Source organism: Pseudophryne corroboree, chromosome 10 (assembly GCF_028390025.1).
Source record: "Pseudophryne corroboree isolate aPseCor3 chromosome 10, aPseCor3.hap2, whole genome shotgun sequence".
NCBI lineage: Eukaryota > Metazoa > Chordata > Amphibia > Anura > Myobatrachidae > Pseudophryne > Pseudophryne corroboree.
Window position 1 is genome coordinate 136,169,451 of NC_086453.1, and position 27,640 is coordinate 136,197,090.

Genomic DNA, 27,640 nt, shown 5'->3' on the forward strand with positions numbered 1-27,640 from the left:
TCAGGCCGATTGTTTGTTAGATTGGGCACTAGTTGTAGGGGCCAAACGGGACCCCCTGGCAGCAGTTTCAGGCTCCGGCCTATTGTTTGTTAGAATGGGTACTAGACGTTGGGGCCGCAAGGGACCCCTGGGCACCAGTTTGGGGCTCCGGCCTGTTTTTATTAGACTCGGCACTAGACGTGGGGGTCATAGTTGACACCCTAACACCAGTTTAAGGCTCCAGACGATTGTTTGTTAGACTGGGCACTAGTTGTAGGGGCCACAAGGGACCCCCTGGCACCAGTTTCAGGCACCAGCCTTTTGTTTTTTGGACTGGGCACTAGACAAGGGGATCGCAGGTGACCCCCGGTACTAGTTTCAGGCTCAGGCCGATTGTTTGTTAGACTGGGCACTAGTTGTAGGGGCCACAAGGGACCCCCTGGCAGCAGTTTCAGGCTCAGGGCAATTGTTTGTTACACTGGGCACTAGACGTAGGGGCCACAAGGGACCCCCTGGCACCAGTTTGAGACTCCGGCCTTTTGTTTTCTAGATTAGGCACTAGACGTGGGGGTTACAGGTAACCCCCTAGCACCAGTTTCGTATTCAGGCCGGTTGTTAGAGTGGGCACTACTTGTGGGGGCCGCAGTTGACCACCTGGCACCAGTTTCAGGCACTGGCCTTTTGTTTGTTAGACTGGGCATTAGTTGTAGGGGCCAAACGGGACCCCCTGCCACCAGTTTCAGGCTCCGGCCTATTGTTTGTTAGACTGGGCACTAGACGTTGGGGCCGCAAGGGACCCCTGGGCACCAGTTTGGGTCTCCGGCCGGTTTTTATTAGACTGGGCACTAAACGTGGGGGTCGTAGTTGACACCCTAACACCAGTTTCAGGCTCCGGACGATTGTTTGTTAGACTGGGCACTAGTTGTAGGGACCACAAGGGACCCCCTGGCACCAGTTTCAGGCACCAGCCTTTTGTTTTATGGACTGGGCACTAGACAAGGGGATCACAGGTGACCCCCGGTACTAGTTTCAGGCTCAGGCCGATTGTTTGTTAGACTGGGCACTAGTTGTAGGGGCCAAACGGGACCCCCTGGCACCAGTTTCAGGCTCCGGCCTATTGTTTGTTAGACTGGGCACTAGACGTTGGGGCCGCAAGGGACCCCTGGGCACCAGTTTGGGGCTCCGGCCTTTTGTTTTTATTAGACTCGGCACTAGACGTGGGGGTCATAGTTGACACCCTAACACCAGTTTAAGGCTCCAGACGATTGTTTGTTAGACAGGGCACTAGTTGTAGGGGCCACAAGGGACCCCCTGGCACCAGTTTCAGGCACCAGCCTTTTGTTTTTTGGACTGGGCACTAGACAAGGGGATCGCAGGTGACCCCCGGTACTAGTTTCAGGCTCAGGCCGATTGTTTGTTAGACTGGGCACTAGTTGTAGGGGCCACAAGGGACCCCCTGGCAGCAGTTTCAGGCTCAGGGCAATTGTTTGTTACACTGGGCACTAGACGTAGGGGCCACAAGGGACCCCCTGGCACCAGTTTGAGACTCCGGCCTTTTGTTTTCTAGATTAGGCACTAGACGTGGGGGTTACAGGTAACCCCCTAGCACCAGTTTCGTATTCAGGCCGGTTGTTAGAGTGGGCACTACTTGTGGGGGCCGCAGTTGACCACCTGGCACCAGTTTCAGGCACTGGCCTTTTGTTTGTTAGACTGGGCACTAGTTGTAGGGGCCAAACGGGACCCCCTGGCACCAGTTTCAGGCTCCGGCCTATTGTTTGTTAGACTGGGCACTAGACGTTGGGGCCGCAAGGGACACCTGGGCACCAGTTTGGGGCTCCGGCCGGTTTTTATTAGACTGGGCACTAAACGTGGGGGTCATAGTTGACACCCTAACACCAGTTTCAGGCTCCAGACGATTGTTTGTTAGACTGAGCACTAGTTGTAGGGGCCACAAGGGACCCGCTGGCACCAGTTTCAGGCACCAGCCTTTTGTTTTTTGGACTGGGCACTAGACAAGGGGATCGGAGATGACCCCCGGTACTAGTTTCAGGCTCAGGCCGATTGTTTGTTAGACTGGGCACTAGTTGTAGGGGCCACAAGGGACCCCCTGGCAGCAGTTTCAGGCTCAGGGCAATTGTTTGTTACACTGGGCACTAGACGTAGGGGCCACAAGGGACCCTCTGGCACCAGTTTGAGACTCCGGCCTTTTGTTTTCTAGATTAGGCACTAGACGTGGGGGTTACAGGTAACCCCCTAGCACCAGTTTCGTATTCAGGCCGGTTGTTAGAGTGGGCACTACTTGTGGGGGCCGCAGTTGACCACCTGGCACCAGTTTCAGGCACTGGCCTTTTGTTTGTTAGACTGGGCACTAGTTGTAGGGGCCAAACGGGACCCCCTGGCACCAGTTTCAGGCTCCGGCCTATTGTTTGTTAGACTGGGCACTAGACGTTGGGGCAGCAAGGGACCCCTGGGCACCAGTTTGGGGCTCCGGCCGGTTTTTATTAGACTGGGCACTAAACGTGGGGGTCGTAGTTGACACCCTAACACCAGTTTCAGGCTCCGGACGATTGTTTGTTAGACTGGGCACCAGTTGTAGGGACCACAAGGGACCCCCTGGCACCAGTTTCAGGCACCAGCCTTTTGTTTTATGGACTGGGCACTAGACAAGGGGATCACAGGTGACCCCCGGTACTAGTTTCAGGCTCAGGCCGATTGTTTGTTAGACTGGGCACTAGTTGTAGGGGCCAAACGGGACCCCCTGGCACCAGTTTCAGGCTCCGGCCTATTGTTTGTTAGACTGGGCACTAGACGTTGGGGCCGCAAGGGACCCCTGGGCACCAGTTTGGGGCGCCGGCCTATTTTTATTAGACTGGGCACTAGACGTGGGGGTCATAGTTGACACCCTAACACCAGATTAAGGTTTCCGGACAATTGTTTGTTAGACTGGGCACTAGTTGTAGGGGCCACAAGGGACCCCCAGGCACCAGTTTCAGGCACCAGCCTTTTGTTTTTTGGACTGGGCACTAGACAAGGGGATCGCAGGTGACCCCCGGTACTAGTTTCAGGCTCCAGACGATTGTTTGTTAGACTGGGCACTAGTTGTAGGGGCCACAAGGGTCCCCCTGGCACCAGTTTCAGGCACCAGCCTTTTGTTTTTGGACTGGGCACTAGACAAGGGGATCGCAGGTGACCCCCGGTACTAGTTTCAGGCTCAGGCCGATTGTTTGTTAGACTGGGCACTAGTTGTAGGGGCCACAAGGGACCCCCTGGCAGCAGTTTCAGGCTCAGGGCAATTGTTTGTTACACTGGGCACTAGACGTAGGGGCCACAAGGGACCCCCTGGCACCAGTTTGAGACTCCGGCCTTTTGTTTTCTAGATTAGGCACTAGACGTGGGGGTTACAGGTAACCCCTTAGCACCAGTTTCGTATTCAGGCCGGTTGTTAGAGTGGGCACTACTTGTGGGGGCCGCAGTTGACCACCTGGCACCAGTTTCAGGCACTGGCCTTTTGTTTGTTAGACTGGGCACTAGTTGTAGGGGCCAAACGGGACCCCCTGGCACCAGTTTCAGGCTCCGGCCTATTGTTTGTTAGACGGGGCACTAGACATTGGGGCCGCAAGGGACCCCTGGGCACCAGTTTGGGGCTCCGGCCTATTTTTATTAGACTGGGCACTAGACGTGGGGGTCATAGTTGACACCCTAACACCAGTTTAAGGCTCCGTACAATTGTTTGTTAGACTGGGCACTAGTTGTAGGGGCCACAAGGGACCCCCTGGCACCAGTTTCAGGCACTAGCCTTTTGTTTTTTGGACTGGGCACTAGACAAGGGGATCGCAGGTGACCCCCGGTACTAGTTTCAGGCTCAGGCCGATTGTTTGTTAGACTGGGCACTAGTTGTAGAGGCCATAATGGACCCCCTGGCACCAGTTTCAGGCACCGCCCCTTTGTTTTTTGGACTGGGCACTAAATGTTGTGTCCGCAAGGGTCCCCCTGGCACCAGTTTCAGGCCCCGGCCTTTTGTTTGTTAGACTGGGCACTAGTTGTAGGGGCTACAAGGGACCCCCTGGCACCAAATTTAGGCACCAGCCTTTAATTTTTTGGACTGGGCACTAGTTGTAGGGGCCACAAGGGACCCCCTGGCACCAGTTTAAGGCACCAGTCTATTGTATTTTGGACGGGGCACTTAATGTTGTGGCCGCAAGGGTCCCCCTGGCACCAGTTTGGGGCTCCGGCCTATTGCTTGTTAGACTGGGCACTAGTTGTAGGTGCCAAAAGGGACCCCCTGGCACCAGCTTCTGTCTCCGGATGATTGTTTGTTAGACTGGGCACGAGACGTTGGGGCCGCAAGGGACCCCTGGGCACCAGTTTGGTGCTCCGGTCTGTTTATATTAGACTGGGCACTAGACGTGGGGGTCGTAGTTGACACCCTAACACCAGTTTCAGGCTCCGGACAATTGTTTGTTAGACTGGGCACTAGCTGTAGGGGCCACAAGGGACCCCATGGCACCAGTTTCAGGCACCAGCCTATTGTTTTTTGGACTGGATACTAGACAAGGGGATCGCAGGTGACCCCCTGGCACTAGTTTCAGGCTCAGGCCGATTGTTTGTTAGACTAGGCACTAGTTGTAGGGGCCACAAGGGACCCCCTGGCACCAGTTTCAGGCTCAGGGCAATTGTTTGTTACACTGGGCACTAGACGTAGGGACCACAAGGGACCCCCTGGCACCAGTTTCAGACTCCGGCCTTTTGTTTTCTAGATTAGGCACTAGACGTGGGGGTTACAGGTAACCCCCTAGCACCAGTTTCGTATTCAGGCCGGTTGTTAGAGTGGGCACTACTTGTGGGGGCCGCAGTTGACCACCTGGCACCAGTTTCAGGCACTGGCCTTTTGTTTGTTAGACTGGGTACTAGTTGTAGGGGCCAAACGGGACCCCCTGGCACCAGTTTCAGGCTCCGGCCTATTGTTTGTTAGACTGGGCACTAGACGTTGGGGCCGCAAGGGACCCCTGGGCACCAGTTTCAGGCTCAGGGCAATTGTTTGTTACACTGGGCACTAGACGTAGGGGCCACATGGGTCCCCCTGGCACCAGTTTCAGACTCCGGCCTTTTGTTTTCTAGATTAGGCACTAGACGTGGGGGTTACAGGTAACCCCCTAGCACCAGTTTCGTATTCAGGCCGGTTGATAGAGTGGGCACTACTTGTGGGGGCCGCAGTTGACCACCTGGCACCAGTTTCAGGCACTGGCCTTTTGTTTTTTAGACTGGGCACTAGTTGTAGGGGCCAAACGGGACCCCCTGGCACCAGTTTCAGGCTCCGGCCTATTGTTTGTTAGACTGGGCACTAGACGTTGGGGCCACAAGGGACCCCTGGGCACCAGTTTGGGGCCCGGCCTGTTTTTATTAGACAGGGCACTAGACGTGGGGGTCGTAGTTGACACCCTAACACCAGTTTCAGGCTCCAGACGATTGTTTGTTAGACTGAGCACTAGTTGTAGGGGCCACAAGGGACCCCCTGGCACCAGTTTCAGGCACCAGCCTTTTGTTTTTTTGGACTGGGCACTAGACAAGGGGATCGCAGGTGACCCCCGGTACTAGTTTCAGGCTCAGGCCGATTGTTTGTTAGACTGGGCACTAGTTGTAGGGGCCAAACGGGACCCTCTGGCACCAGTTTCAGGCTCCGGCCTATTGTTTGTTAGAATGGGCACTAGACGTTGGGGCCGCAAGCGACCCCTGGGCACCAGTTTCAGGCTCAGGGCAATTGTTTGTTACACTGGGCACTAGACGTAGGGGCCACATGGGTCCCCCTGGCACCAGTTTCAGACTCCGGCCTTTTGTTTTCTAGATTAGGCACTAGACGTGGGGGTTACAGGTAACCCCCTAGCACCAGTTTCGTATTCAGGCCGGATGATAGAGTGGGCACTACTTGTGGGGGCCGCAGTTGACCACCTGGCACCAGTTTCAGGCACTGGCCTTTTGTTTTTTAGAGTGGGCACTAGTTGTAGGGGCCAAACGGGACCCCCTGGCACCAGTTTCAGGCTCCGGCCTATTGTTTGTTAGACTGGGCACTAGACGTTGGGGCCACAAGGGACCCCTGGGCACCAGTTTGGGGCCCGGCCTGTTTTTATTAGACTGGGCACTAGACGTGGGGGTCGTAGTTGACACCCTAACACCAGTTTCAGGCTCCAGACGATTGTTTGTTAGACTTGGCACTAGTTGTAGGGGCCACAAGGGACCCCCTGGCACCAGTTTCAGGCACCAGCCTTTTGTTTTTTTGGACTGGGCACTAGACAAGGGGATCGCAGGTGACCCCCGGTACTAGTTTCAGGCTCAGGCCGATTGTTTGTTAGACTGGGCACTAGTTGTAGGGGCCAAACGGGACCCCCTGGCACCAGTTTCAGGCTCCGGCCTATTGTTTGTTAGAATGGGCACTAGACGTTGGGGCCGCAAGGGTCCCCTGGGCACTAGTTTGGGGCTCCGACCTGTTTTTATTAGACTCGGCACTAGACGTGGGGGTCATAGTTGACACCCTAACACCAGTTTAAGGCTCCAGACGATTGTTTGTTAGACTTGGCACTAGTTGTAGGGGCCACAAGGGACCCCCTGGCACCAGTTTCAGGCACCAGCCTTTTGTTTTTGGACTGGGCACTAGACAAGGGGATCGCAGGTGACCCCCGGTACTAGTTTCAGGCTCAGGCCGATTGTTTGTTAGACTGGGCACTAGTTGTAGGGGCCACAAGGGACCCCCTGGCAGCAGTTTCAGGCTCAGGGCAATTGTTTGTTACACTGGGCACTAGACGTAGGGGCCACAAGGGACCCCCTGGCACCAGTTTCAGACTCCGGCCTTTTGTTTTCTAGATTAGGCACTAGACGTGGGGGTTACAGGTAACCCCCTAGCACCAGTTTCGTATTCAGGCCGGTTGTTAGAGTGGGCACTACTTGTGGGGGCCGCAGTTGACCACCTGGCACCAGTTTCAGGCACTGGCCTTTTGTTTGTTAGACTGGGCACTAGTTGTAGGGGCCAAACGGGACCCCCTGGCACCAGATTTAGGCTCCGGCCTATTGTTTGTTAGACTGGGCACTAGACGTTGGGGCCGCAAGGGACCCCTGGGCACCAGTTTCAGGCTCAGGGCAATTGTTTGTTACACTGGGCACTAGACGTAGGGGCCACAAGGGTCCCCCTGGCACCAGTTTCAGACTCCAGCCTTTTGTTTTCTAGATTAGGCACTAGACGTGGGGGTTACAGGTAACCCCCTAGCACCAGTTTCGTATTCAGGCCGGTTGTTAGAGTGGGCACTACTTGTGGGGGCCGCAGTTGACCACCTGGCACCAGTTTCAGGCACTGGCCTTTTGTTTGTTAGACTGGGCACTAGTTGTAGGGGCCAAACGGGACCCCCTGGCACCAGTTTCAGGCTCCGGCCTATTGTTTGTTAGACTGGGCACTAGACGTTGGGGCCGCAAGGGACACCTGGGCACCAGTTTGGGGCTCCGGACGGTTTTTATTAGACTGGGCACTAAACGTGGGGGTCATAGTTGACACCCTAACACCAGTTTCAGGCTCCAGACGATTGTTTGTTAGACTGAGCACTAGTTGTAGGGGCCACAAGGGACCCGCTGGCACCAGTTTCAGGCACCAGCCTTTTGTTTTTTGGACTGGGCACTAGACAAGGGGATCGCAGATGACCCCCGGTACTAGTTTCAGGCTCAGGCCGATTGTTTGTTAGACTGGGCACTAGTTGTAGAGGCCAAACGGGACCCCCTGGCACCAGTTTCAGGCTCCGGCCTATTGTTTGTTAGAATGAGCACTAGACGTTGGGGCCGCAAGGGACCCCTGGGCACCAGTTTGGGGCTCCGGCCTGTTTTTATTAGACTCGGCACTAGACGTGGGGGTCATAGTTGACACCCTAACACCAGTTTAAGGCTCCAGACGATTGTTTGTTAGACTGGGCACTAGTTGTAGGGGCTACAAGGGACCCCCTGGCACCAGTTTCAGGCACCAGCCTTTTGTTTTTTGGACTGGGCACTAGACAAGTGGATCGCAGGTGACCCCCGGTACTAGTTTCAGGCTCAGGCCGATTGTTTGTTAGACTGGGCACTAGTTGTAGGGGCCACAAGGGACCCCCTGGCAGCAGTTTCAGGCTCAGGGCAATTGTTTGTTACACTGGGCACTAGACGTAGGGGCCATAAGGGACCCCCTGGCACCAGTTTGAGACTCCGGCCTTTTGTTTTCTAGATTAGGCACTAGACGTGGGGGTTACTGGTAACCCCCTAGCACCAGTTTCATATTCAGACCGGTTGTTAGAGTGGGCACTACTTGTGGGGGCCGCAGTTGACCACCTGGCACCAGTTTCAGGCACTGGCCTTTTGTTTGTTAGACTGGGCACTAGTTGTAGGGGCTAAACGGGACCCCCTGGCACCAGTTTCAGGCTCCGGCCTATTGTTTGTTAGAGTGGGCACTAGACGTTGGGGCCGCAAGGGACCCCTGGGCACCAGTTTGGGGCTCCGGCCTGTTTTTATTAGACTGGGCACTAGACGTGGGGGTCGTAGTTGACACCCTAACACCAGTTTCAGGCTCCGGACGATTGTTTGTTAGACTGGGCACTAGTTGTAGGGGCCACAAGGGACCCCCTGGGACCAGTTTCAGGCACCAGCCTTTTGTTTTATGGACTGGGCACTAGACAAGGGGATCACAGGTGACCCCGGTGCTAGTTTCAGGCTCAGGCCGATTGTTTGTTAGATTGGGCACTAGTTGTAGGGGCCAAACGGGACCCCCTGGCAGCAGTTTCAGGCTCCGGCCTATTGTTTGTTAGAATGGGTACTAGACGTTGGGGCCGCAAGGGACCCCTGGGCACCAGTTTGGGGCTCCGGCCTGTTTTTATTAGACTCGGCACTAGACGTGGGGGTCATAGTTGACACCCTAACACCAGTTTAAGGCTCCAGACGATTGTTTGTTAGACTGGGCACTAGTTGTAGGGGCCACAAGGGACCCCCTGGCACCAGTTTCAGGCACCAGCCTTTTGTTTTTTGGACTGGGCACTAGACAAGGGGATCGCAGGTGACCCCCGGTACTAGTTTCAGGCTCAGGCCGATTGTTTGTTAGACTGGGCACTAGTTGTAGAGGCCAAACGGGACCCCCTGGCACCAGTTTCAGGCTCCGGCCTATTGTTTGTTAGAATGAGCACTAGACGTTGGGGCCGCAAGGGTCCCCTGGGCACCAGTTTGGGGCTCCGGCCTGTTTTTATTAGACTCGGCACTAGACGTGGGGGTCATAGTTGACACCCTAACACCAGTTTAAGGCTCCAGACGATTGTTTGTTAGACTGGGCACTAGTTGTAGGGGCCACAAGGGACCCCCTGGCACCAGTTTCAGGCACCAGCCTTTTGTTTTTTGGACTGGGCACTAGACAAGTGGATCGCAGGTGACCCCCGGTACTAGTTTCAGGCTCAGGCCGATTGGTTGTTAGACTGGGCACTAGTTGTAGGGGCCACAAGGGACCCCCTGGCAGCAGTTTCAGGCTCAGGGCAATTGTTTGTTACACTGGGCACTAGACGTAGGGGCCATAAGGGACCCCCTGGCACCAGTTTGAGACTCCGGCCTTTTGTTTTCTAGATTAGGCACTAGACGTGGGGGTTACAGGTAACCCCCTAGCACCAGTTTCGTATTCAGGCCGGTTGTTAGAGTGGGCACTACTTGTGGGGGCCGCAGTTGACCACCTGGCACCAGTTTCAGGCTCCGGCCTATTGTTTGTTAGAGTGGGCACTAGACGTTGGGGCCGCAAGGGACCCCTGGGCACCAGTTTGGGGCTCCGGCCTGTTTTTATTAGACTGGGCACTAGACGTGGGGGTCGTAGTTGACACCCTAACACCAGTTTCAGGCTCCGGACGATTGTTTGTTAGACTGGGCACTAGTTGTAGGGGCCACAAGGGACCCCCTGGGACCAGTTTCAGGCACCAGCCTTTTGTTTTATGGACTGGGCACTAGACAAGGGGATCACAGGTGACCCCGGTGCTAGTTTCAGGCTCAGGCCGATTGTTTGTTAGATTGGGCACTAGTTGTAGGGGCCAAACGGGACCCCCTGGCAGCAGTTTCAGGCTCCGGCCTATTGTTTGTTAGAATGGGTACTAGACGTTGGGGCCGCAAGGGACCCCTGGGCACCAGTTTGGGGCTCCGGCCTGTTTTTATTAGACTCGGCACTAGACGTGGGGGTCATAATTGACACCCTAACACCAGTTTAAGGCTCCAGACGATTGTTTGTTAGACTGGGCACTAGTTGTAGGGGCCACAAGGGACCCCCTGGCACCAGTTTCAGGCACCAGCCTTTTGTTTTTTGGACTGGGCACTAGACAAGGGGATCGCAGGTGACCCCCGGTACTAGTTTCAGGCTCAGGCCGATTGTTTGTTAGACTGGGCACTAGTTGTAGGGGCCACAAGGGACCCCCTGGCAGCAGTTTCAGGCTCAGGGCAATTGTTTGTTACACTGGGCACTAGACGTAGGGGCCACAAGGGACCCCCTGGCACCAGTTTGAGACTCCGGCCTTTTGTTTTCTAGATTAGGCACTAGACGTGGGGGTTACAGGTAACCCCCTAGCACCAGTTTCGTATTCAGGCCGGTTGTTAGAGTGGGCACTACTTGTGGGGGCCGCAGTTGACCACCTGGCACCAGTTTCAGGCACTGGCCTTTTGTTTGTTAGACTGGGCACTAGTTGTAGGGGCCAAACGGGACCCCCTGCCACCAGTTTCAGGCTCCGGCCTATTGTTTGTTAGACTGGGCACTAGACGTTGGGGCCGCAAGGGACCCCTGGGCACCAGTTTGGGTCTCCGGCCGGTTTTTATTAGACTGGGCACTAAACGTGGGGGTCGTAGTTGACACCCTAACACCAGTTTCAGGCTCCGGACGATTGTTTGTTAGACTGGGCACTAGTTGTAGGGACCACAAGGGACCCCCTGGCACCAGTTTCAGGCACCAGCCTTTTGTTTTATGGACTGGGCACTAGACAAGGGGATCACAGGTGACCCCCGGTACTAGTTTCAGGCTCAGGCCGATTGTTTGTTAGACTGGGCACTAGTTGTAGGGGCCAAACGGGACCCCCTGGCACCAGTTTCAGGCTCCGGCCTATTGTTTGTTAGACTGGGCACTAGACGTTGGGGCCGCAAGGGACCCCTGGGCACCAGTTTGGGGCTCCGGCCTTTTGTTTTTATTAGACTCGGCACTAGACGTGGGGGTCATAGTTGACACCCTAACACCAGTTTAAGGCTCCAGACGATTGTTTGTTAGACAGGGCACTAGTTGTAGGGGCCACAAGGGACCCCCTGGCACCAGTTTCAGGCACCAGCCTTTTGTTTTTTGGACTGGGCACTAGACAAGGGGATCGCAGGTGACCCCCGGTACTAGTTTCAGGCTCAGGCCGATTGTTTGTTAGACTGGGCACTAGTTGTAGGGGCCACAAGGGACCCCCTGGCAGCAGTTTCAGGCTCAGGGCAATTGTTTGTTACACTGGGCACTAGACGTAGGGGCCACAAGGGACCCCCTGGCACCAGTTTGAGACTCCGGCCTTTTGTTTTCTAGATTAGGCACTAGACGTGGGGGTTACAGGTAACCCCCTAGCACCAGTTTCGTATTCAGGCCGGTTGTTAGAGTGGGCACTACTTGTGGGGGCCGCAGTTGACCACCTGGCACCAGTTTCAGGCACTGGCCTTTTGTTTGTTAGACTGGGCACTAGTTGTAGGGGCCAAACGGGAACCCCTGGCACCAGTTTCAGGCTCCGGCCTATTGTTTGTTAGACTGAGCACTAGACGTTGGGGCCGCAAGGGACACCTGGGCACCAGTTTGGGGCTCCGGCCGGTTTTTATTAGACTGGGCACTAAACGTGGGGGTCATGGTTGACACCCTAACACCAGTTTCAGGCTCCAGACGATTGTTTGTTAGACTGAGCACTAGTTGTAGGGGCCACAAGGGACCCGCTGGCACCAGTTTCAGGCACCAGCCTTTTGTTTTTTGGACTGGGCACTAGACAAGGGGATCGCAGATGACCCCCGGTACTAGTTTCAGGCTCAGGCCGATTGTTTGTTAGACTGGGCACTAGTTGTAGGGGCCACAAGGGACCCCCTGGCAGCAGTTTCAGGCTCAGGGCAATTGTTTGTTACACTGGGCACTAGACGTAGGGGCCACAAGGGACCCTCTGGCACCAGTTTGAGACTCCGGCCTTTTGTTTTCTAGATTAGGCACTAGACGTGGGGGTTACAGGTAACCCCCTAGCACCAGTTTCGTATTCAGGCCGGTTGTTAGAGTGGGCACTACTTGTGGGGGCCGCAGTTGACCACCTGGCACCAGTTTCAGGCACTGGCCTTTTGTTTGTTAGACTGGGCACTAGTTGTAGGGGCCAAACGGGACCCCCTGGCACCAGTTTCAGGCTCCGGCCTATTGTTTGTTAGACTGGGCACTAGACGTTGGGGCAGCAAGGGACCCCTGGGCACCAGTTTGGGGCTCCGGCCTGTTTTTATTAGACTGGGCACTAAACGTGGGGGTCGTAGTTGACACCCTAACACCAGTTTCAGGCTCCGGACGATTGTTTGTTAGACTGGGCACTAGTTGTAGGGACCACAAGGGACCCCCTGGCACCAGTTTCAGGCACCAGCCTTTTGTTTTATGGACTGGGCACTAGACAAGGGGATCACAGGTGACCCCCGGTACTAGTTTCAGGCTCAGGCCGATTGTTTGTTAGACTGGGCACTAGTTGTAGGGGCCAAACGGGACCCCCTGGCACCAGTTTCAGGCTCCGGCCTATTGTTTGTTAGACTGGGCACTAGACGTTGGGGCCGCAAGGGACCCCTGGGCACCAGTTTGGGGCGCCGGCCTATTTTTATTAGACTGGGCACTAGACGTGGGGGTCATAGTTGACACCCTAACACCAGATTAAGGTTTCCGGACAATTGTTTGTTAGACTGGGCACTAGTTGTAGGGGCCACAAGGGACCCCCAGGCACCAGTTTCAGGCACCAGCCTTTTGTTTTTTGGACTGGGCACTAGACAAGGGGATCGCAGGTGACCCCCGGTACTAGTTTCAGGCTCCAGACGATTGTTTGTTAGACTGGGCACTAGTTGTAGGGGCCACAAGGGTCCCCCTGGCACCAGTTTCAGGCACCAGCCTTTTGTTTTTGGACTGGGCACTAGACAAGGGGATCGCAGGTGACCCCCGGTACTAGTTTCAGGCTCAGGCCGATTGTTTGTTAGACTGGGCACTAGTTGTAGGGGCCACAAGGGACCCCCTGGCAGCAGTTTCAGGCTCAGGGCAATTGTTTGTTACACAGGGCACTAGACGTAGGGGCCACAAGGGACCCCCTGGCACCAGTTTGAGACTCCGGCCTTTTGTTTTCTAGATTAGGCACTAGACGTGGGGGTTACAGGTAACCCCTTAGCACCAGTTTCGTATTCAGGCCGGTTGTTAGAGTGGGCACTACTTGTGGGGGCCGCAGTTGACCACCTGGCACCAGTTTCAGGCACTGGCCTTTTGTTTGTTAGACTGGGCACTAGTTGTAAGGGCCAAACGGGACCCCCTGGCACCAGTTTCAGGCTCCGGCCTATTGTTTGTTAGACGGGGCACTAGACATTGGGGCCGCAAGGGACCCCTGGGCACCAGTTTGGGGCTCCGGCCTATTTTTATTAGACTGGGCACTAGACGTGGGGGTCATAGTTGACACCCTAACACCAGTTTAAGGCTCCGTACAATTGTTTGTTAGACTGGGCACTAGTTGTAGGGGCCACAAGGGACCCCCTGGCACCAGTTTCAGGCACTAGCCTTTTGTTTTTTGGACTGGGCACTAGACAAGGGGATCGCAGGTGACCCCCGGTACTAGTTTCAGGCTCAGGCCGATTGTTTGTTAGACTGGGCACTAGTTGTAGAGGCCATAATGGACCCCCTGGCACCAGTTTCAGGCACCGCCCCTTTGTTTTTTGGACTGGGCACTAAATGTTGTGTCCGCAAGGGTCCCCCTGGCACCAGTTTCAGGCCCCGGCCTTTTGTTTGTTAGACTGGGCACTAGTTGTAGGGGCTACAAGGGACCCCCTGGCACCAAATTTAGGCACCAGCCTTTAATTTTTTGGACTGGGCACTAGTTGTAGGGGCCACAAGGGACCCCCTGGCACCAGTTTAAGGCACCAGTCTATTGTATTTTGGACGGGGCACTTAATGTTGTGGCCGCAAGGGTCCCCCTGGCACCAGTTTGGGGCTCCGGCCTATTGCTTGTTAGACTGGGCACTAGTTGTAGGTGCCAAAAGGGACCCCCTGGCACCAGCTTCTGTCTCCGGATGATTGTTTGTTAGACTGGACACGAGACGTTGGGGCCGCAAGGGACCCCTGGGCACCAGTTTGGTGCTCCGGTCTGTTTATATTAGACTGGGCACTAGACGTGGGGGTCGTAGTTGACACCCTAACACCAGTTTCAGGCTCCGGACAATTGTTTGTTAGACTGGGCACTAGCTGTAGGGGCCACAAGGGACCCCCTGGCACCAGTTTCAGGCACCAGCCTATTGTTTTTTGGACTGGGCACTAGACAAGGGGATCGCAGGTGACCCCCTGGCACTAGTTTCAGGCTCAGGCCGATTGTTTGTTAGACTAGGCACTAGTTGTAGGGGCCACAAGGGACCCCCTGGCACCAGTTTCAGGCTCAGGGCAATTGTTTGTTACACTGGGCACTAGACGTAGGGACCACAAGGGACCCCCTGGCACCAGTTTCAGACTCCGGCCTTTTGTTTTCTAGATTAGGCACTAGACGTGGGGGTTACAGGTAACCCCCTAGCACCAGTTTCGTATTCAGGCCGGTTGTTAGAGTGGGCACTACTTGTGGGGGCCGCAGTTGACCACCTGGCACCAGTTTCAGGCACTGGCCTTTTGTTTGTTAGACTGGGTACTAGTTGTAGGGGCCAAACGGGACCCCCTGGCACCAGTTTCAGGCTCCGGCCTATTGTTTGTTAGACTGGGCACTAGACGTTGGGGCCGCAAGGGACCCCTGGGCACCAGTTTCAGGCTCAGGGCAATTGTTTGTTACACTGGGCACTAGACGTAGGGGCCACATGGGTCCCCCTGGCACCAGTTTCAGACTCCGGCCTTTTGTTTTCTAGATTAGGCACTAGACGTGGGGGTTACAGGTAACCCCCTAGCACCAGTTTCGTATTCAGGCCGGTTGATAGAGTGGGCACTACTTGTGGGGGCCGCAGTTGACCACCTGGCACCAGTTTCAGGCACTGGCCTTTTGTTTTTTAGACTGGGCACTAGTTGTAGGGGCCAAACGGGACCCCCTGGCACCAGTTTCAGGCTCCGGCCTATTGTTTGTTAGACTGGGCACTAGACGTTGGGGCCACAAGGGACCCCTGGGCACCAGTTTGGGGCCCGGCCTGTTTTTATTAGACAGGGCACTAGACGTGGGGGTCGTAGTTGACACCCTAACACCAGTTTCAGGCTCCAGACGATTGTTTGTTAGACTGAGCACTAGTTGTAGGGGCCACAAGGGACCCCCTGGCACCAGTTTCAGGCACCAGCCTTTTGTTTTTTTGGACTGGGCACTAGACAAGGGGATCGCAGGTGACCCCCGGTACTAGTTTCAGGCTCAGGCCGATTGTTTGTTAGACTGGGCACTAGTTGTAGGGGCCAAACGGGACCCTCTGGCACCAGTTTCAGGCTCCGGCCTATTGTTTGTTAGAATGGGCACTAGACGTTGGGGCCGCAAGCGACCCCTGGGCACCAGTTTCAGGCTCAGGGCAATTGTTTGTTACACTGGGCACTAGACGTAGGGGCCACATGGGTCCCCCTGGCACCAGTTTCAGACTCCGGCCTTTTGTTTTCTAGATTAGGCACTAGACGTGGGGGTTACAGGTAACCCCCTAGCACCAGTTTCGTATTCAGGCCGGATGATAGAGTGGGCACTACTTGTGGGGGCCGCAGTTGACCACCTGGCACCAGTTTCAGGCACTGGCCTTTTGTTTTTTAGAGTGGGCACTAGTTGTAGGGGCCAAACGGGACCCCCTGGCACCAGTTTCAGGCTCCGGCCTATTGTTTGTTAGACTGGGCACTAGACGTTGGGGCCACAAGGGACCCCTGGGCACCAGTTTGGGGCCCGGCCTGTTTTTATTAGACTGGGCACTAGACGTGGGGGTCGTAGTTGACACCCTAACACCAGTTTCAGGCTCCAGACGATTGTTTGTTAGACTTGGCACTAGTTGTAGGGGCCACAAGGGACCCCCTGGCACCAGTTTCAGGCACCAGCCTTTTGTTTTTTTGGACTGGGCACTAGACAAGGGGATCGCAGGTGACCCCCGGTACTAGTTTCAGGCTCAGGCCGATTGTTTGTTAGACTGGGCACTAGTTGTAGGGGCCAAACGGGACCCCCTGGCACCAGTTTCAGGCTCCGGCCTATTGTTTGTTAGAATGGGCACTAGACGTTGGGGCCGCAAGGGTCCCCTGGGCACTAGTTTGGGGCTCCGACCTGTTTTTATTAGACTCGGCACTAGACGTGGGGGTCATAGTTGACACCCTAACACCAGTTTAAGGCTCCAGACGATTGTTTGTTAGACTTGGCACTAGTTGTAGGGGCCACAAGGGACCCCCTGGCACCAGTTTCAGGCACCAGCCTTTTGTTTTTGGACTGGGCACTAGACAAGGGGATCGCAGGTGACCCCCGGTACTAGTTTCAGGCTCAGGCCGATTGTTTGTTAGACTGGGCACTAGTTGTAGGGGCCACAAGGGACCCCCTGGCAGCAGTTTCAGGCTCAGGGCAATTGTTTGTTACACTGGGCACTAGACGTAGGGGCCACAAGGGACCCCCTGGCACCAGTTTCAGACTCCGGCCTTTTGTTTTCTAGATTAGGCACTAGACGTGGGGGTTACAGGTAACCCCCTAGCACCAGTTTCGTATTCAGGCCGGTTGTTAGAGTGGGCACTACTTGTGGGGGCCGCAGTTGACCACCTGGCACCAGTTTCAGGCACTGGCCTTTTGTTTGTTAGACTGGGCACTAGTTGTAGGGGCCAAACGGGTCCCCCTGGCACCAGTTTTAGGCTCCGGCCTATTGTTTGTTAGACTGGGCACTAGACGTTGGGGCCGCAAGGGACCCCTGGGCACCAGTTTCAGGCTCAGGGCAATTGTTTGTTACACTGGGCACTAGACGTAGGGGCCACAAGGGTCCCCCTGGCACCAGTTTCAGACTCCGGCCTTTTGTTTTCTAGATTAGGCAATAGACGTGGGGGTTACAGGTAACCCCCTAGCACCAGTTTCGTATTCATGCCGGTTGTTAGAGTGGGCACTACTTGTGGGGGCCGCAGTTGACCACCTGGCACCAGTTTCAGGCACTGGCCTTTTGTTTGTTAGACTGGGCACTAGTTGTAGGGGCCAAACGGGACCCCCTGGCACCAGTTTCAGGCTTCGGCCTATTGTTTGTTAGACTGGGCACTAGACGTTGGGGCCGCAAGGGACCCCTGGGCACCAGTTTGGGGCTCCGGCCTGTTTTTATTAGACTCGGCACTAGACGTGGGGGTCATAGTTGACACCCTAACACCAGTTTCAGGCTCCAGACGATTGTTTGTTAGACAGGGCACTAGTTGTAGGGGCCACAAGGGACCCCCTGGCACCTGTTTCAGGCACCAGCCTTTTGTTTTTTGGACTGGGAACCAGACAAGGGGATCGCAGGTGACCCCCGGTACTAGTTTCAGGCTCAGGCCGATTGTTTGTTAGACTGGGCACTAGTTGTAGGGGCCACAAGGGACCCCCTGGCAGCAGTTTCAGGCTCAGGGCAATTGTTTGTTACACTGGGCACTAGACGTAGGGGCCACAAGGGACCCCCTGGCACCAGTTTGAGACTCCGGCCTTTTGTTTTCTAGATTAGGCACTAGACGTGGGGGTTACAGGTAACCCCCTAGCACCAGTTTCGTATTCAGGCCGGTTGTTAGAGTGGGCACTACTTGTGGGGGCCGCAGTTGACCACCTGGCACCAGTTTCAGGCACTGGCCTTTTGTTTGTTAGACTGGGCACTAGTTGTAGGGGCCAAACGGGACCCCCTGGCACCAGTTTCAGGCTCGGGCCTATTGTTTGTTAGACTGGGCACTAGAAGTTGGGGCCGCAAGGGACCCCTGGGCACCAGTTTGGGGCTCCGGACGGTTTTTATTAGACTGGGCACTAAACGTGGGGGTCGTAGTTGACACCCTAACACCAGTTTCAGGCTCCAGACGATTGTTTGTTAGACTGGGCACTAGTTGTAGGGACCACAAGGGACCCCCTGGCACCAGTTTCAGGCACCAGCCTTTTGTTTTATGGACTGGGCACTAGACAAGGGGATCACAGGTGACCCCCGGTACTAGTTTCAGGCTCAGGCCGATGGTTTGTTAGACTGGGCACTAGTTGTAGGGGCCAAACGGGACCCCCTGGCACCAGTTTCAGGCTTCGGCCTATTGTTTGTTAGACTGGGCACTAGACGTTGGGGCCGCAAGGGACCCCTGGGCACCAGTTTGGGGCGCCGGCCTATTTTTATTAGACTGGGCACTAGACGTGGGGGTCATAGTTGACACCCTAACACGAGTTTAAGGTTCCGGACAATTGTTTGTTAGACTGGGCACTAGTTGTAGGGGCCACAAGGGACCCCCAGGCACCAGTTTTAGGCACCAGCCTTTTGTTTTTTGGACTGGGCACTAGACAAGGGGATCGCAGGTGACCCCCGGTACTAGTTTCAGGCTCAGGCCGATTGTTTGTTAGACTGGGCACTAGTTGTAGGGGCCAAACGGGAACCCCTGGCACCAGTTTCAGGCTCCGGCCTATTGTTTGTTAGACTGGGCACTAGACGTTGGGGCCGCAAGGGACCCCTGGGCACCAGTTTGGGGCTCCGGCCTGTTTTTATTAGACTCGGCACTAGACGTGGGGGTCATAGTTGACACCCTAACACCAGTTTAAGGCTCCAGACGATTGTTTGTTAGACAGGGCACTAGTTGTAGGGGCCACAAGGGACCCCCTGGCACCAGTTTCAGGCACCAGCCCTTTGTTTTTTGGACTGGGCACTAGACAAGGGGATCGCAGGTGACCCCCGGTACTAGTTTCAGGCTCAGGCCGATTGTTTGTTAGACTGGGCACTAGTTGTAGGGGCCACAAGGGACCCCCTGGCAGCAGTTTCAGGCTCAGGGCAATTGTTTGTTACACTGGGCACTAGACGTAGGGTCCACAAGGGACCCCCTGGCACCAGTTTGAGACTCCGGCCTTTTGTTTTCTAGATTAGGCACTAGACGTGGGGGTTACAGGTAACCCCTTAGCACCAGTTTCGTATTCAGGCCGGTTGTTAGAGTGGGCACTACTTGTGGGGGCCGCAGTTGACCACCTGGCACCAGTTTCAGGCACTGGCCTTTTGTTTGTTAGACTGGGCACTAGTTGTAGGGGCCAAACGGGACTCCCTGGCACCAGTTTCAGGCTCCGGCCTATTGTTTGTTAGACTGGGCACTAGACATTGGGGCCGCAAGGAACCCCTGGGCACCAGTTTGGGGCTCCGGCCTATTTTTATTAGACTGGGCACTAGACGTGGGGGTCATAGTTGACACCCTAACACCAGTTTAAGGCTCCGGACAATTGTTTGTTAGACTGGGCACTAGTTGTAGGGGCCACAAGGGACCCCCTGGCACCAGTTTCAGGCACCAGCCTTTTGTTTTATGGACTGGGCACTAGACAAGGGGATCACAGGTGACCCCCGGTACTAGTTTCAGGCTCAGGCCGATTGTTTGTTAGACTGGGCACTAGTTGTAGGGGCCAAACGGGACCCCCTGGCAGCAGTTTCAGGCTCCGGCCTATTGTTTGTTAGAATGGGTACTAGACGTTGGGGCCACAAGGGACCCCTGGGCACCAGTTTGGGGCTCCGGCCTGTTTTTATTAGACTCGGTACTAGACGTGGGGGTCATAGTTGACACCCTAACACCAGTTTAAGGCTCCAGACGATTGTTTGTTAGACTGGGCACTAGTTGTAGGGGCCACAAGGGACCCCCTGGCACCAGTTTCAGGCACCAGCCTTTTGTTTTTTGGACTGGGCACTAGACAAGGGGATCGCAGGTGACCCCCGGTACTAGTTTCAGGCTCAGGCCGATTGTTTGTTAGACTGGGCACTAGTTGTAGGGGCCACAAGGGACCCCCTGGCAGCAGTTTCAAGCTCAGGGCAATTGTTTGTTACACTGGGCACTAGACGTAGGGGCCACAAGGGACCCCCTGGCACCAGTTTGAGACTCCGGCCTTTTGTTTTCTAGATTAGGCACTAGACGTAAGGGTTACAGGTAACCCCCTAGCACCAGTTTCGTATTCAGGCCGGTTGTTAGAGTGGGCACTACTTGTGGGGGCCGCAGTTGACCACCTGGCACCAGTTTCAGGCACTGGCCTTTTGTTTGTTAGACTGGGCACTAGTTGTAGGGGCCAAACGGGACCCCCTGGCACCAGTTTCAGGCTCCGGCCTATTGTTTGTTAGACTGGGCACTAGACGTTGGGGCCGCAAGGGACCCCAGGGCACCATTTTGGGGCTCCGGCCGGGTTTTTATTAGACTGGGCACTAAACGTGGGGGTCGTAGTTGACACCCTAACACCAGTTTCAGGCTCCGTACAATTGTTTGTTAGACTGGGCACTAGTTGTAGGGGCCACAAGGGACCCCCTGGCACCAGTTTCAGGCACCAGCCTTTTGTTTTTTTGGACTGGGCACTAGACAAGGGGATCGCAGGTGACCCCCGGTACTAGTTTCAGGCTCAGGCCGATTGTTTATTAGACTGGGCACTAGTTGTAGAGGCCATAATGGACCCCCTGGAACCAGTTTCAGGCACCGCCCCTTTGTTTTATGGACTGGGCACTAAATGTTGTGTCCGCAAGGGTCCCCCTGGCACCAGTTTCAGGCTCCGGCCTTTTGTTTGTTAGACTGGGCACTAGTTGTAGGGGCTACAAGGGACCCCCTGGCACCAAATTTAGGCACCAGCCTTTAATTTTTTGGACTGGGCACTAGTTGTAGGGGCCACAAGGGACCCCCTGGCACCAGTTTAAGGCACCAGTCTATTGTTTTTTGGACGGGGCACTTAATGTTGTGGCCGCAAGGGTCCCCCTGGCACCAGTTTCAGGCACCAGCCTTTTGTTTTTTGGACTGGGCACTAGACAAGGGGATCGCAGGTGACCCCCGGTACTAGTTTCAGGCTCAGGCCGATTGTTTGTTAGACTGGGCACTAGTTGTAGGGGCCACAAGGGACCCCCTGGCAGCAGTTTCAGGCTCAGGGCAATTGTTTGTTACACTGGGCACTAGACGTAGGGGCCACAAGGGACCCCCTGGCACCAGTTTCAGACTCCGGCCTTTTGTTTTCTAGATTAGGCACTAGACGTGGGGGTTACAGGTAACCCCCTAGCACAAGTTTCGTATTCAGGCCGGTTGTTAGAGTGGGCACTACTTGTGGGGGCCGCAGTTGACCACCTGGCACCAGTTTCAGGCACTGGCCTTTTGTTTGTTAGACTGGGCACTAGTTGTAGGGGCCAAACGGGACCCTCTGGCACCAGTTTCAGGCTCCGGCCTATTGTTTGTTAGACTGGGCACTAGACGTTGGGGCCGCAAGGGACCCCTGGGCACCAGTTTGGGGCTCCGGCCTGTTTTTATTAGACTGGGCACTAGACGTGGGGGTCGTAGTTGACACCCTAACACCAGTTTCAGGCTCCAGACGATTGATTGTTAGACTGGGCACTAGTTGTAGGGGCCACAAGGGACCCCCTGGCACCAGTTTCAGGCACCAGCCTTTTGTTTTTTGGACTGGGCACTAGACAAGGGGATCGCAGGTGACCCCCGGTACTAGTTTCAGGCTCAGGCCGTTTATTTGTTAGACTGGGCACTAGTTGTAGGGGACAAACAGGACCCCCTGGCACCAGTTTCAGGCTCCGGCCTATTGTTTGTTAGACTGGGCACTAGATGTTGGGGCCGCGAGGGACCCTGGGCACCAGTTTGGGTCTCCGGCCTGTTTTTATTAGACTGGGCACTATACTTGGGGGTCATAGTTGACACCCTAACACCAGTTTAAGGCTCCAGATGATTGTTTGTTAGACTGGGCACTAGTTGCAGGGGCCACAAGGGACCCCCTGGCACCAGTTTCAGGCACCGGCCTTTTGTTTTTTGGACTGGGCACTAGACAAGGGGATCGCAGGTGACCCCCGGTATTAGTTTCAGGCTCAGGCCGATTGTTTGTTAGACTGGGCACTAGTTGTAGGGGCCACAAGGGACCCCCTGGCACCAGTTTCAGGCTCAGGGCAATTGTTTGTTACACTGGGCACTAGACGTAGGGGCCACAAGGGACCCCCTGGCACCAGTTTCAGACTCCGGCCTTTTGTTTTCTAGATTAGGCACTAGACGTGGGGGTTACAGGTAACCCCCTAGCACCAGTTTCGTATTCAGGTCGGTTGTTAGAGTGGGCACTACTTGTGGGGGCCGCAGTTGACCACCTGGCACCAGTTTCAGGCACTGGCCTTTTGTTTGTTAGACTGGGCACTAGTTGTAGGGGCCAAACGGGACCCCCTGGCACCAGTTTCAGGCTCCGGCCTATTTTTTGTTAGACTGGGCACTAGACGTTGGGGACGCAAGGGACCCCTGGGCACCAGTTTGGGGCTCCGGACTGTTTTTATTAGACTGGGCACTAGACGTGGGGGTCATAGTTGACACCCTAACACCAGTTTCAGGCTCCGGACGATTGTTTGTTAGACTGGGCACTAGTTGCAGGGGCCACAAGGGACCCCCTGGCACCAGTTTCAGGCACCAGCCTTTTGTTTTTTGGACTGGGCACTAGACAAGGGGATCGCTGGTGACCCCCGGTACTAGTTTTAGGCTCAGGCCGATTGCTTGTTAGACTGGGCACTAGTTGTAAGGGCCATAATGGACCCCCTGGCACCAGTTTCAGGCACCGCCCCTTTGTTTTTTGGACTGGGCACTACATGTTGTGTCCGCAAGGGTCCCCCTGACACCAGTTTCAGGCTCCGGCCTTTTGTTTGTTAGACTGGGCACTAGTTGTAGGGGCCACAAGGGACCCCCTGGCACCAGCTTCTGTATCCGGCCATTTGTTTGTTAAACTGGGCACTAGTTGTAGGGGCCACAAGGGACCCCCTGGCACCAGTTTCAGTCACCAGTCTATTGTTTTTTGGACTGGGCACTAAATGTTGTGGCCGCAAGGGTCCCCCTGGCACCAGTTTGGGGCTCCGGCCTATTGTTTGTTAGACTGGGCACTAGTTGTAGATGCCAAAAGGGACCCCCTGGCACCAGCTTCTGTCTCCGGCCGATTGTTTGTTAGACTGGGCACGAGACGTTGGGGCCGCAAGGGACCCCTGGGCACCAGTTTGGTGCTCCGGTCTGTTTTTATTAGACTTGGCACTAGACGTGGGGGTCGTAGTTGACACCCTAACACCAGTTTCAGGCTCCGGACAATTGTTTGTTAGACTGGGCACTAGCTGTAGGGGCCACAAGGGACCACCTGGCACCAGTTTCAGGCACCAGCCTTTTGGTTTTTGGACTGGATACTAGACAAGGGGATCGCAGGTGACCCCCTGGCACTAGTTTCAGGCTCAGGCCGTTTGTTTGTTAGACTGGGCACTAGACGTTGGGGCCGCAAGTGACCCCTGGGCACCAGTTTCAGGCTCAGGGCAATTGTTTGTTACACTGGGCACTAGACGTAGGGGCCACAAGGGTCCCCCTGGCACCAGTTTCAGACTCCGGCCTTTTGTTTTCTAGATTAGGCACTAGACGTGGGGGTTACAGGTAACCCCCTAGCACCAGTTTCGTATTCAGGCTGGTTGTTAGAGTGGGCACTACTTGTGGGGGCCGCAGTTGACCACCTGGCACCAGTTTCAGGCACTGGTCTTTTGTTTGTTAGACTGGGCACTAGTTGTAGGGGCCAAACGGGACCCCCTGGCACCAGTTTCATGCTCCGGCCTATTGTTTGTTAGACTGGGCACTAGACGTTGGGGCCACAAGGGACCCCTGGGCACCAGTTTCAGGCACCAGCCTTTTGTTTTATGGACTGGGCACTAAACAAGGGTTTCACAGGTGACCCCCGGTACTAGTTTCAGGCTCAGGCCGATTGTTTGTTAGACTGGGCACTAGTTGTACGGGCCAAACGGGACCCCCTGGCACCAGTTTCAGGCTCCGGCCTATTGTTTGTTAGACTGGGCACTAGACGTTGGGGCCGCAAGGGACCCCTGGGCACCAGTTTGGGGCGCCTGCCTATTTTTATTAGACTGGGCACTAGACGTGGGGGTCATAGTTGACACCCTAACACCAGTTTAAGGTTCCAGACAATTGTTTGTTGGACTGGGCACTAGTTGTAGGGGCCACAATGGACCCCCAGGCACCAGTTTCAGGCACCAGCCTTTTGTTTTTTGGACTGGGCACTAGACAAGGGGATCGCAGGTGACCCCCGGTACTAGTTTCAGTCTCAGGCCGATTGTTTGTTAGACTGGACACTAGTTGTAGGGGCCAAACGGGACCCCCTGGCACCAGTTTCAGGCTCCGGCCTATTGTTTGTTAGACTGGGCACTAGACGTTGGGACCGCAAGGGACCCCTGGGCACCAGTTTGGGGCTCCGGCCTGTTTTTATTAGACTCGGCACTAGACGTGGGGGTCATAGTTGACACCCTAACACCAGTTTAAGGCTCCAGACGATTGTTTGTTAGACAGGGCACTAGTTGTAGGGGCCACAAGGGACCCCCTGGCACCAGTTTCAGGCACCAGCCCTTTGTTTTTTGGACTGGGCACTAGACAAGGGGATCGCAGGTGACCCCCGGTACTAGTTTCAGGCTCAGGCCGATTGTTTGTTAGACTGGGCACTAGTTGTAGGGGCCACAAGGGACCCCCTGGCAGCAGTTTCAGGCTCAGGGCAATTGTTTGTTACACTGGGCACTAGACGTAGGGGCCACAAGGGACCCCCTGGCACCAGTTTGAGACTCCGGCCTTTTGTTTTCTAGATTAGGCACTAGACGTGGGGGTTACAGGTAACCCCCTAGCACCAGTTTCATATTCAGGCCGGTTGTTAGAGTGGGCACTACTTGTGGGGGCCGCAGTTGACCACCTGGCACCAGTTTCAGGCACTGGCCTTTTGTTTGTTAGACTGGGCACTAGTTGTAGGGGCCAAACGGGACCCCCTGGCACCAGTTTCAGGCTCCGGCCTATTGTTTGTTAGACTGGGCACTAGACGTTGGGGCCGCAAGGGACCCCTGGGCACCAGTTTGGGTCTCCGGCCTGTTTTTATTAGACTGGGCACTAGACGTGGGGGTCGTAGTTGACACCCTAACACCAGTTTCAGGCTCCAGACGATTGATTGTTAGACTGGGCACTAGTTGTAGGGGCCACAAGGGACCCCCTGGCACCAGTTTCAGGCACCAGCCTTTTGTTTTATGGACTGGGCACTAGACAAGGGGATCACAGGTGACCCCCGGTACTAGTTTCAGGCTCAGGCCGATTGTTTGTTAGACTGGGCACTAGTTGTAGGGGCCAAACGGGACCCCCTGGCAGCAGTTTCAGGCTCCGGCCTATTGTTTGTTAGAATGGGTACTAGACGTTGGGGCCGCAAGGGACCCCTGGGCACCAGTTTGGGGCTCCGGCCTTTTGTTTTTATTAGACTCGGCACTAGACGTGGGGGTCATAGTTGACACCCTAACACCAGTTTAAGGCTCCAGACGATTGTTTGTTAGACAGGGCACTAGTTGTAGGGGCCACAAGGGACCCCCTGGCACCAGTTTCAGGCACCAGCCTTTTGTTTTTTGGACTGGGCACTAGACAAGGGGATCGCAGGTGACCCCCGATACTAGTTTCAGGCTCAGGCCGATTGTTTGTTAGACTGGGCACTAGTTGTAGGGGCCACAAGGGACCCCCTGGCAGCAGTTTCAGGCTCAGGGCAATTGTTTGTTACACTGGGCACTAGACGTAGGGGCCACAAGGGACCCCTGGGCACCAGTTTGAGACTCCGGCCTTTTGTTTTCTAGATTAGGCACTAGACGTGGGGGTTACAGGTAACCCCCTAGCACCAGTTTCGTATTCAGGCCGGTTGTTAGAGTGGGCACTACTTGTGGGGGCCGCAGTTGACCACCTGGCACCAGTTTCAGGCACTGGCCTTTTTTTGTTAGACTGGGCACTAGTTGTAGGGGCCAAACGGGACCCCCTGGCACCAGTTTCAGGCTCCGGCCTATTGTTTGTTAGACTGGGCACTAGACGTTGGGGCCGCAAGGGACCCCTGGGCACCAGTTTGGGGCTCCGGACGGTTTTTATTAGACTGGGCACTAAACGTGGGGGTCGTAGTTGACACCCTAACACCAGTTTCAGGCTCCGGACGATTGTTTGTTAGACTGGGCACTAGTTGTAGGGACCACAAGGGACCCCCTGGCAGAAGTTTCAGGCACCAGCCTTTTGTTTTATGGACTGGGCACTAGACAAGGGGATCACAGGTGACCCCCGGTACTAGTTTCAGGCTCAGGCCGATTGTTTGTTAGACTGGGCACTAGTTGTAGGGGCCAAACGGGACCCCCTGGCACCAGTTTCAGGCTCCGGCCTATTGTTTGTTAGACTGGGCACTAGACGTTGGGGCCGCAAGGGACCCCTGGGCACCAGTTTGGGGCGCCGGCCTATTTTTATTAGACTGGGCACTAGACGTGGGGGTCATAGTTGACACCCTAACACCAGTTTAAGGTTCCGGACAATTGTTTGTTAGACTGGGCACTAGTTGTAGGGGCCACAATGGACCCCCAGGCACCAGTTTCAGGCACCAGCCTTTTGTTTTTTGGACTGGGCACTAGACAAGGGGATCGCAGGTGACCCCCGGTACTAGTTTCAGTCTCAGGCCGATTGTTTGTTAGACTGGGCACTAGTTGTAGGGGCCAAACGGGACCCCCTGGCACAAGTTTCAGGCTCCGGCCTATTGTTTGTTAGACTGGGCACTAGACGTTGGGGCCGCAAGGGACCCCTGGGCACCAGTTTGGGGCTCCGGCCTGTTTTTATTAGACTGGGCACTAGACGTGGGGGTCATAGTTGACACCCTAACACCAGTTTAAGGCTCCAGATGATTGTTTGTTAGACAGGGCACTAGTTGTAGGGGCCACAAGGGACCCCCTGGCACCAGTTTCAGGCACCAGCCCTTTGTTTTTTGGACTGGGCACTAGACAAGGGGATCGCAGGTGACCCCCGGTACTAGTTTCAGGCTCAGGCTGATTGTTTGTTAGACTGGGCACTAGTTGTAGGGGCCACAAGGGACCCCCTGGCAGCAGTTTCAGGCTCAGGGCAATTGTTTGTTACACTGGGCACTAGACGTAGGGGCCACAAGGGACCCCTGGCACCAGTTTGAGACTCCGGCCTTTTGTTTTCTAGATTAGGCACTAGACGTGGGGGTTACAGGTAAGCCCCTAGCACCAGTTTCATATTCAGGCCGGTTGTTAGAGTGGGCACTACTTGTGGGGGCCGCAGTTGACCACCTGGCACCAGTTTCAGGCACTGGCCTTTTGTTTGTTAGACTGGGCACTAGTTGTAGGGGCCAAACGGGACCCCCTGGCAGCAGTTTCAGGCTCCGGCCTATTGTTTGTTAGAATGGGTACTAGACGTTGGGGCCGCAAGGGACCCCTGGGCACCAGTTTGGGGCTCCGGCCTTTTGTTTTTATTAGACTCGGCACT